At 40.5% G+C, this 12191-nt stretch overlaps 1 long non-coding RNA gene across 1 annotated transcript in view; it reads right to left on the bottom strand.

Moving 5' to 3' along the window:
- LOC126469566 (uncharacterized) overlaps positions 1-12191 on the bottom strand; it is a 208954-nt gene that overhangs the window by 61648 nt on the left and 135115 nt on the right. Inside the window, exon 3 of the long non-coding RNA XR_007586016.1 lies at positions 8450-8524. This is a non-coding gene — a long non-coding RNA (uncharacterized LOC126469566). The remainder of the gene's footprint in view (positions 1-8449; positions 8525-12191) is intronic.

The following is a 12191-nucleotide window of genomic DNA, read 5'->3' as shown; positions in this document are numbered from 1 at the left end:
ACAAAATTATGAACTGCCCGTCCGGTCAGAGAGAAGACTGCGTTCAGCTCAGACTATCAACATTGCGAGTACACCATATAAAAGAGCTAAGGAATGATCGAATACAAACAATAGCCAGCAGTCAAGATGACGAAACTGGATTAGCTGCAGCAGTAGAATTAGCATTACAGGAAGAAAGTGCTCCATTGTCAATGAAAGAACGAGGAATAGCTTTGCGAACAAGGAGTGTGTGTGTACACGAAACACTGATATCAGTGGAATACGAGGGCATACAGCAAGTAAGTGTAGAAAAAATAAAGCGGAAGGAAGGGTTCGCATTGTGCAGGCAAAACAATTAACAAATTTCTGCTATGATTGTGACAAACCAGGGGTCACAAGTTCAAAAAATATGGGATGGGCAAGGAAAGTGATAGAAATAGACCCCAGCACGTTACAGGGGAATTACAGAGAAGTAAACGGACTGCATTCATGGGTGAGTGGAGGTGTCTGCAGAGTAATCTGCCAAGCAAATGCGGTGTACCGTGCACCAGGATACAAGACGCGACTTGTTTGAAATATAAACTACCAGAGCACTACGGTAAAGACTGTCATGAAGGACCTTGGCATGCACTGAGAAAAAAACAGAGTTCCAGTGTTAAGCAAGATAGGAAAATTAGTTCAATGAAACTGAAGGGCGACAAAGATGTACAGTTAGGCATTGTCACGGTAAACAATGCCCACAATTATGTTAGTACACTGTGCCACAGAAAATGATGAGTCAGTGTTATACTGTGAAGAATTAAGGAAGAAACTGTAGCTGTTAGTAGATAGAAGTAGTATTCCCGTAGACTGCACAGTCAGTATAAATGAAGTGGAAAGGCTTCGACTGAGAGTGTTACCAGCGAAGTAGTACGTACATTATGAGTGGTGGAAATGTATCTAATTATGACAGGCGTTGGAGACGTGGTACACACGTTTCATGTATATCCGTCAGGGTTAGATATCCCCTATGACGGGTTGATCGGTACGGATTTTCTAACACAGTATAAAGTTAAATTAGATTATAAGGGAAAAGTCTTTAGTTTACAAGGGAAAGACACACCCTTAATAGTGGAAAAGGAAACGAAAGGACATGAGTTCCAGACCGATCAGGAATCCGAAGAAGATATAGAACAAAGAGAGGAAAAGATACTGTTGTTGAAAACGGACGGCAGGTGCCTCGAGAAGGGGAAATGAAGAAATTATCTCGAAACAATAAATGTCAACAGGAGTGTACGTTCCAGAATCGCTAGTGAAAGTGCGAAATGGTAGGTACATAGTAAGTGCAATACATTTATCAGAAGACAAAGTAGAATTAAAAAACGTCAAATTAGTGACAGGAGAACTAGCACAACTTTCAAAGGTTTCGAGGTAAGAAGCAGTGAGGAAGCCATAGGAAAAACAGGAAATCGTGTAGCATTTTGCTAAAGCAATTGAGAATGGATAATTTAAATACCAAAGAAAAGAGTGCATCAGTAGACGTTTGCACAGAGTATGTAGTGTAGATGTACTTCATCTTCCAGGTGACGTACTGTCACATACCTCCACAGCGATGCATAGAACCACAACACCGGTACATGCAGGGAAAGTGATAAACGCTAGACTATACAGAATACCCGAGGCAAAGAAAGAGGTTTTTAAAGAGCAGATAGAACAGATGGTAAACTACGATATAGCTGTCGAAAGCAATAGTGCCTGGAATACACCTTTATTTTCTGTTCCAAGGAAAAGAGGCGTCAGTGGTAAACATAAGTGGAAAATCGTAGTGGACTACAGATAATTCAATGACAGTACTGTAGGCGATGCATTTCCGCTGCCAAATACATCCCATATCTCGGGTCAATTAGGGCAGGCAAAGTACTTCACGACCCTTGACCTTGCAAGCTGATATTACGAAATACTGACGGACAAGAAGGACAGAGAGAAGACTGCTTTCAGCTCAAACTATCAACGAGTACAAACGAATGCCAATGGGTTGAAGACAGTCCCAGGACGTTTCCAACGATTAATGGATAATACAGTTTTAGCAGATCTTCAAGGTATTAAACGTTTCACATACGTAGACGATATAAAGTGATAAGAAAGAAAGCTGCAGGAGCATAATCATAAACTTCGTTTAACTTTTGATAGGTTACGAGAACACAACTTTAAGCTGCAAGAACATAAGTGCGAGATTGTAAGAAAATAAATGATTATCTTGGGTTGTTGTATCACGGATACGGGGATGACAGCGGACATGGTAGAGGTAGAATAGATTCTTACGATTAATCGGGTACTACCGCCGGTTTATTGCAAATTTTAGCAAAATCACGAAGACTCTACACGAACTGCTAAAGAACGGTGTAAACTACGAACGGTGTGAAAGAAAAAATTATGCTTATGAGGAACTAAAGAAGAAACTGGTTAATCTGCAGCTACTTCAGTATCCATATTTTACAAAACAGCTCATAATAACAACGCACGTGAGCAATTGAGCTCTAGGGCTTGTGACAAGACAAATAAATTGGCGAAGATATGCCCATTGCGTACGCATCTAGATAATTAAGAAAGGCGAAATTAAATTATAGTACCACAGCAGCCACAAGCTGCACGCAGCGACGCTGACTCGTCACCGAGTACCAGGATTTTTGGCTATAGTATTTACAGTGAAGCAATGCCGATTTAGGAGTATGACTACGACGTAATTTATGAGCCGGGTAGACTGAATAGCAATGCAGGCGCTCTTAGAAGGATACGACACAGTGAGAGTATCCATATTGACAAAGGTCAGCTGGAACGCAAGAATAAGGCTAATCAGGTGAACGCGCGGCAAACCCAAGCCAGCGCTGACATAGAACATGATGACGACACATCAGTAGACACACAAGCAGAAAGCGAAATTACCTCATGAGGAGAAGAAATGGATACTACAGAAAACGCAGAAGTGCTCCAGGCCATGTATAAAACGTTCGAAAGGGTAAAGAAGTATAAGCAATGTGAGGGAATGAAACGCAATATAGAGGAATACGTATGTAAGTGTCCGTCATGCCAAAATAGAATGCTTACACAGGCAAACACAAAAATGCCGTTAGAAATAACAGACACGTCGGAAAGTGTATTCGAAAGGTGTTCGATAGATATTGTAGGGCCTTTAAATGTGTCAGGCACAGGTAAGAGAAAGTTGGCATTCCAAGGAAACTTAAGTAAGTTTACTTTAACTGTGCCTATAGAATATCAAGACGCTGAGACAGTAGCAGAAGCTTTTGTATAACACATAGTTTTAAGACTCGGAATTCCGTCGGTACTACTAACTGACTAAGTGGCTACCATATGCAGTTTTCGTATTCAACACACCACACAGTAGTACAGGCTACACGCATTTGAACTGATGTATGGCAGAAAAGTAAACATTCCAAGAAATTGCAATGAGAATCTGGAAAGGTAAGTTATAACCATGAGTCTTATACGAACAGACAAAATGAGAATGAAAGAGATATAATATATTAAGACAATCAATATTACAAAACAAAAAGTCAAGAAGAAACAATCTGACAAAGGACAAAAGTCAAAAAAGTTCAAGGAAGGCGACAAAATGGTGCTGTACGATGAAACAGTAAAATGTGGAAGATCTAGGAAGCTAGATTCACAGTGGTGAGGGCCATGTGCAATATTCGGAATAGACACGTAGAATGTAATCATAATTAAGAGGGAATAAAGCATCAGAGGTGCATGCAAACAGATTAAAACAGCATTTCTAATATCTGGTATGACGCAGACAGGAAGAATGCTACTGCTATTACTACTGCAACAACTACTAGCGAGCACAGCAAGAGCTAAATCATTGCCAACGGATTAAGAAGTTTCAAAAATAGATAAATCTTCACTAACACGATTTATGAGAAGTAGAAATATACAGCGCAATATGGAAAATTGTAACATAGGTTGGTTCGTTGATTTGGGGTGGGGGGGGGGGGGAGGGGACCAAACAACGAGGTCATCGGTCCCAACGGGTTAGGGAAGGATGGGTAAGGAAGTAAGCCGTGCCCTTCCAAAGGAACCATCCCAGCATTTGGATAAAGCGATTTAGGGAAATTACGGAAAATCTAAATCTGAACGGCCGGACGCGTGTTTGAACCGATCCTCCAGAAGAGAGTCCAGTGTGCTAACCACTATGCCATCTCGCTCGGTAATTGTAAAATAATGTAAATTTAGATGCTATAATTGAACGTTTTCAGAAGGCTAGAAAGATTCATTAAGTCTTATGTTAAGGAGGCTGACATATGACTTAAAAGAGTTGCAACATTTGCAACCATGTGTGAACAATTACTGAAACAAGCAGATGCAGTCGGGGATACAGACTCAGAGTATGAACAAACGATAAATGCTATACTTATTGCACAGAGAGTTATATTGCAGCCTCACATCATAAACCCGATACAAATTGTGAAATTCTTCAGTCTAATGAGAGATGATCTGAAAGATTAAGGTTTCTTGTCCCTCTGGCCGATTCATCAGGATACCTCTTAATTGATGTTAATCGACGTAGATGTGTTTATAGCGAGAAGCATACTACAATATGTGATAAATGTTCCCTTAGTAGATAATAACATGTTTTCCTTATACAGAATGTTCACTTAACCACAAGGACTCCCTCGGTCAAAAGGGAAGAATATTTTTCTTCGGCCAGGAAAGGAGTCTCTACTCCTAGACAATCTAAAAGGCATTACGCGAAATAATTGATAGAGCAATAGATTGTAAGAATCTAAACAGGAACAGGAGAATTTGTATACACATATTTGTTCTCTTGCGTGCTTTCGACTAGGAAGAGTGTGAGGCAAGGTTGCTTCAGCCAACAAGTACAATGCCAGATGACTGTGAAAATATTAGTGCAGCGAAGTGTATGGACACCTTTAAACAACAGTGAATAGTTGTACATAGTTCCTAAGAAGGAAAGTCTGACGATATTGTGTGGGAAGCAAGCCCAAAAGGATGTAGCGCTAAGAGGAGTTGGAAAAATAAGTTTCTACCATATATGTACGGGATGTAGTACTAGAGCCTTCATACAGACAAACCGAATAATACGCACCAACACAAATAAAAAGTGTGTAATACCACAAATAAAGTTGGAAGTTGACAGTTTTCCTAGTGAATAAGGAAAACACAAACAGTTCTTTGCTCCACTTAGAGTTACCATTACATCGAGTGGACACACAAGTACATGCATTAAAGGTTGCTGGAAAGCGTCCAAATGATTTACATCGTATGATTAGTGAACAGCAGGGTAGGATGAAACATAAGTGACATACTGTTCACTACATTTGTTATCATAATCTTAACTTTACTCGTTGTATTAACCTATTGCTGCAGACGATGTAAATGTTGTAAGGAATGTTTTCGACCTATACGATATTACTTCGATGATAATAACTTTTGTGGTGAAATATGTGTAAGAACTACTATGGTAAATCAAGCTGCAGGAAATTCAGTGGCACTAAGACCTCTTACTGGTATTCCTGAGGAAATATTAATGTTTGAAAAAAGTCCAAATGAGCACGAAGATTCAGTTCACTTCCGAAACAGATGATAAACATAATTGTAAAGTATAAAATATAGTTATCCCAGTTAAGAAGTAACTGTTTCAGAGGAAAATACAATGTAAATGTAATTTGAATAGAATGTAAATCGTGTTATTTTAAAGGAAAATTAGTTAAAATCTATTTTTTTAATCTAAAAAAAGATAAAATATTTATGTTTATTGAAAAACAAGAAATGACAAACTGTGTAACCAAAATCTTATTGCAAAAAATGTAATGGTGAACAAAGGCTTTAACTGACGCTACTCTGAAGAGTAGCGTCCATCGGCAGTGGAGATATCTTTTATCCACGGAAATGACGACCAACTCTTACTGGTTAATAAGAGGGGAAAGCTCCATGAGCATAACAAAAGAAAATTACGGGACAGGCAAGCAGCACCAGAGTATGACAACGGGCTTACATAAAATGGCGGATGCTTCGAGTCACATAGAAGGAATGTTTGTGGCCGGCGGCGCCATGTGGACGCCAGCAGCGCTTAAGAAATAACACTGTAACACGTAAATATCATTTGAGAGCGAGAGTAAGAGAAGGATAAGGGAGAGTGTCTCTGGAAGGAGAACACGTCGTCATGAAGAGCTTATAGCAAATCCTAGACATGAATTTACAGCAGACGTCTCCCTCCCTCCAGTCAGCTTCTGAAAAGCAGTGCATAATTAGAGCCAATAAGATGGCGAGGGTCTTCCAGAATTACACCAAGTCAGGGACTGGCGGAGGCGAAGGGGACTTCGATTAAAACTTGGATGTAGACATTCCGAAGAGAAAGTAACGACAATGAGAGCTGACAGGATTAGAAGACAGGTATGAGATACAGGTCCTGGCGGAAGTGGAGAGATAGTAGAAATGGCACAAACAGCTCTCGTCTCTGTGCAGTGATTTGGTCTTTGGTGGATACAACTCGGAGCAAATGTATACTAGGTTGAGAGTATTCTATGAAAACAGTCAGAGTTGAAAAACACTTTGTATTCGTGATTCATTACTCATTCCAATCCTTATCTTTTGTAATAAGGGTATTTTAACGACACGGTTGTGTCAAGAGTCCATCTCACTTAGGCCAACGGACTATTTTCCTTCCTCCCCGAACCCTGTCGCCCAGCCCCAAGCAACTCTCACGTTTGGGATGTGACAACTGTAGCTGTCTTTGGTAGGCACTTGTTTGGTGGACACAGATTTTTTCACGTTACTAGTGGTCGCTAAGCTCGCTGTAAGTGAAATTACGTAGTAAATCCTTAAATAAAAGCCTACAGACAAGGGGAATATACTTTTCACCAGTGCAGTTACGAAATTTTTACAACAGTTGCGATGTGAGTGTAATAAGAGTAACTTGGACAGGTCTTACACAAGGTCTATATTCCGCCGTTTCAGCGGAAGTACCCACGTGCCCAGTTATAAAAGTATGTCAGCGACATATAATGTAAATACTGATGTTTGCCTATTTAAGTCAGGGTCAAGGTAACCCTGTGTAATAAATCAGATGATAAAGAAAGTAAAACGACTTCACGTCCAGTGAGTACATATTCACTTTGTTCAACAGGTTTTAAGACTCTTTATAAAATTTACTCCGGTATTTAGACCATTATCGCTTTTGTTTTTAGAATTACGAGATGTCAGCAGATGATCCGTATAGACCACAACTAGTATCACATTTCAATAAAGTTTATACAGTAGCGGATGCTGTATGTCAAGGGCGATCAAAAACTTACTCTTTGAAGGCTTTGCAGAATCGGCATGCCAATCACGCAAAACCACCGCGAACACCGAGGCAACTATCCCGAAAACGCACCAGGTTGAAGATATCACTTCGGTTAAACATAGCGTCCTGCAGTGTGAAGAAGTCCGAAAGTGCCTGCTGCCCATCCTCGTCAGACAGAAGTCTACGACCTTCCAAGTAGGCCTTTTTTTTTTTTTTCAGGAACCGAAGGCGTGATAATCACATGGTGAGAGGTCAGGACTATACGGCGTTCGCCCCCCGGTAGATGAGTGGTCAGCGCGACAGAATGCCAATCCTAAGGGCCCGGGTTCGATTCCCGGTTGGGTCAGAGATTTTCTCCACTCAGGGACTGGGTGTTGTGTTGTCATAATCATCTTCATTTCTTCCCCATCGACGCGTAAGGCGCCGAAGTGGCGTCAAATCGAAAGACTTTCACCCGGTGAACTGTCTACCCGACGGGAAGCCCTAGTCACACGAAATTTACTTTAGGACTATAATGCGGGTGCTCGAGTGTCTCCCACTGAAGTTGGTGTAACGTCTGCGTTACGACACTTTCTGTATTTGGACGTGCGTTATCATCAAGCACCATGGAACTTGACGCACCATTCCACAACAGTGGTTTTCGACGGACATGCTGCCCCATATACATTCTTTATTCTCCGATAGATGTCTAACGGTGTTTGTTCTTCGGCAGCCAAGAAAAGAATAACAGCATGTTGGTCCTTTTTGGACGTGTTTAGTAATAAGGTCCCCATAATTCACATTCCCGCATTTACCGAACGCGCATCAGGAAGACAGGACTTGCACATTAATCCCTTGGCTACATGTGGGTGCGTTTATACCTGCACCGGAGTCGCGCTACGTTTCATATAGCCCTCAAACGGAAACTTCTTGATCGTCCCTTAGAAAATACGTCTTTTTAAGCAGATTACAGTGTGGAACACCACACTGTAAAAGAAAGAGAAAATCAGCATTTCTTGTGGTTTGATAAGGAATAAGGAAGGGGAGAGGTTGTGGGCCGACACGAAACAAATTTTCTGTGAGCGAGTGAACCATTTTAAATTGGGTACCTGCTATGAGTAGCATGCTAAACTACACCAAATTTTTGTGGTTACTAGGCAAAATTCTCTACTTATCAAGGATACTTACCGCTGCTGTTTCCACCATGGCGCTGGTACTGCCACCAGGATCGTCTTCTTCGCCTGATGACGCCTCAGTTGACGCCTGCGGAAGAAACGTGGATAAAATAACACAATGCCAAGCTCAAAATGAACTCCTCAAAAAATATTTTGCACCCTCCTTGTGACCTGTGCAGCTTTTTTGTATCCTCTTTTTATCAATACAGCTTTCACCACAGGAAATCTCACCTATAGCCAACTGTATAGTAAATAAAATTATAGCAAAGTGTAAGTAGTCTTGCAGATAATCGACGCTAGGTGGGGGCAACGACTGTAGACTCTCAGCATAAGTGAATGTCACGTATTGAGAATAAATAGGAAGAAAGATCGATTAGCGTATGATTACGTGAATACAGAACGATCACTGGGAGCACTCACATACATTAAGTTGGTTCAAAATGGCTCTGAGCACTATGGGACTCAACGTCTGAGGTCATCAGTCCCCTAGAACTTAGAACTACTTAAACCTAACTAACCTAAGGACATCACACACATCCATGCCCGAGGCAAGATTCGAACTTGCGACCGTTGCTTTCGCGCGGTTCCAGACTGAAGCGCCTATAACCGCTCGCCCACAGCGGCTGGCATACATAAGTTATCTAGGAATATGGGGACGGGGACTATTCAGGAGAAACAAATCTGGCATTCTACGGATCGGAGCATGGAATGAATAGACCCCTTAATTCGGCAGGTAGGTTAGAAAATTTAAAAAGGGAAACAGATAGGTTGAAGTTGGATATAGTAGGAATTAGTGAAGTTAAGCGGCAGTAGCAACAGAAATTCAGGTCGGGTGGCGACAGGGTTTTAAATACAAAATCAAATAGGGGCAATGAATAAGAAAACAACAATACGGGTAACCTACTATGAACAGCATAGTGATTGCATTATAGCAGTCAAGATAGATACGAAGCACACGCCCACCAGAGTAGTACAAATTTGTATGTCAACTAACTCCGCAGATGGAGAAATTGAAGAAATATGTAATGAGACAAAAGAAACTGTTTGGATAGTTAAGGGAGACGAAAATGTTATAGTTAAGGGGAAGTGGAATTCGATAGTAGGAAAAGGAAGAGAAGCAAAAATAGTAGGTGAATATGGACTGGGGGAAAGGAATGAAAGAGGAAGCCGCCTGGTAGAATTTTTCACAGAGCACAATTTAATCATCGCTAACGTATGGATGAGGAATCATGAAAGAAGATAGTGTACGTGGAAGAGACCTGGAGACACTGGAAGGTTTTAGATTGATTATAAGATAAGACAGAGATTTCGGAACCAGATTTTAAATTGTAAGACATTTCCAGAGGGAGATGTGGACTCTGACCACAGTAAAGTAAAGAAATAGCAAATAGGTAGGATATTAAGGAGATGCTAACTGGATAAGTTTAGAGAACCGAGGGTTGTTGAGAGTTTGAGAGGAAGCATTAGGGAACGATTGACTAGAACAGGGAAAGAATACAATAGAACACGAATGGGTAGATTTGAGAGGCGAAATAGTTAAGGCAGCTGAGGATGAAATAGGAAAACAGACAGGACCTAGTAGAAAGCCTTGGATGACAGAGGAGATAATGAAATTAACTGATGAAAAGAGAAAATATAAAAATGCAGCAAATGAAGCAGGCAAAATGGAATATAAACGTCTAAAAATGAGACTGACAGGAAGTGCAAAATGCCTAAGCAGGAATGGCTGGAGGACAAATGTAAGGATTTAGAAGCATGTATCACTAGGGGAAAGACAGATACTGGTTACAGAAAAATTAAAGAGACATTTGGAGAAAAGAGTAGCAGCTATATGAATATCAAGAGCTCAGATGGAACACCAGTCCTAAGCAAAGAAGGAAAAGCTGAAAGGTGGAAGGAGTATATATAGAAGGTCTGTACAAAGGTGATGAACTTGCAGGCAATATTACATAAATGGAAAAGGACGTAGATGAACATGAGATGGGAGACGTGATACTGCGAGAAGAATTTGATACAGCACTGAAAGATCTAACTCGAAACAAGGCACAAGCAGTAGACGACATTTCGTCAGACCTATTGATAGCTTTGGGGTAGCCAGCCACGACAAAACACTTCCATCTGGTGTGCAAGATATACGAGACAGGAGAAATATTCTAAGACTTCAAGAGGAATGTAACATTCCAATTCCAAGAAAAGCTGATGATGACAGGTGTGAATATTACCGAACTATCAGCTTAATAAGTCATGGCTGCGAAATGCTAACATGAATTCTTTAGACAGCAATGGAAAAATTGGTAGAAGCTGACCTCGGGTAAGATCAGTTTGGATTTCGGAGGAACTTTGGCACACTCGAGGCAATACTGTCACTACGAGTTATCTTACAACTTAGGTTGAGGAAAGGCAAACCAACGTTTATGTCATTTGTAGACTCAGAGTAAAGTTTTGATGATGTTGACTGGAATACTCTCTCTGAAATTCTAAAGGTAGCACGGGTAAAATATAGGGAGAGAAAGGCTATATACAACTTGTACAGAAATCAAACGACATTTATAAGAGTCGAGGGGCATGAAGAAGAAGCAACGAGTGAGAAGGGAGTGAAACAGGGTTGTAACCTATCCCTGATGTTATTCAAACTGTACACTGAGTAAGCAGTAAAGGAAAACAAAAATTCTGAGAAGGAATTAAAGTTCAGGGAGAAGAAATAAAAACTAAGTACGCCTATGATGATATAATTCTGTCAGACACAGCATAGGGCTTGGAAGAGCAGTTGAACGGAACGGACAGTGTCTTAAAAGGAGGATATAAGATGAACATCAACAAAATCAAAACAGGGATAATGGAACCTGGTCGAATTAAATCAGATAAAGCAGAGGGAATTAGTTCAGGAAACGAGACACTTATAGTAGTAGAGAAGTTTTGCTATTTGAGCAGTAAAATAACCGATGACGGTAGAAATAGAGGGTATATAAAATATAGACTGGCACTGTCAAGAAAAGCATTTCTGAAGAAGAGAAATTTTATTAACAGTGAATATGGATTTAAGTATTAGGAAGTATTTTGTGAAAGTATTTTCTTGGAGCGTAGCCATGTATGTAAGAGAAACGGAGACGATTAACAGTTTTGACAAGAAGAGAACAGAAGCATTTGAAATGTGGTGCTACAGAAGAACGCTCTATATTACCTGGGTAGGTCACCTAGCTAATGAGGAGGTACTGAATAAAATTGGGGAAAAAAGAAAATTATGGGGCAACCTGACTTGAAGAAGGGATTGGTAGACAGGATACATTCTGAGATATGAAGGTACAAGCTAACATCCCAAAGATGTTTGGGTTTCACATGCGGTTCCTCTTCGTCGAAATGTCTTGGCTCAAACTCGTCTAGGGGTTTAACCGCACGTGTCGCATTATACGCCCTAAATTACGCACTTGTGACGTTTTGGTTAAATTGTCTGGCTGATGGCAAGTATGCGAGATAAAAAAGTTAATTTAACATATAATAACAATAATAATAATATCGGGAACTAAATTAACGACCCATAAATGATGTAGGCCACATAGTTGCGATTTGATTAGAATAATGTTTATTAAGAAAGCAAAATAATAGAGAAAGTGGTCGTTTCAGAATTGCTATTACACTCGAGCGCATATCCATTTGACACAGTTCGATCATTGACCATCTCATCGTGAATTAAGAGTCCAACAGTCCACCTCACACCAGGCTCGCGGCTGCTCACCGCTGAGATACTAAATCCCGCA

This window comes from Schistocerca serialis, chromosome 3 (genome assembly GCF_023864345.2).
Source record: "Schistocerca serialis cubense isolate TAMUIC-IGC-003099 chromosome 3, iqSchSeri2.2, whole genome shotgun sequence".
NCBI classification, from domain to species: Eukaryota; Metazoa; Arthropoda; class Insecta; order Orthoptera; family Acrididae; genus Schistocerca; species Schistocerca serialis.
The sequence above is the reverse complement of the archived record's forward strand: the minus strand, read 5'-3'. Positions and strand labels throughout refer to the sequence as shown.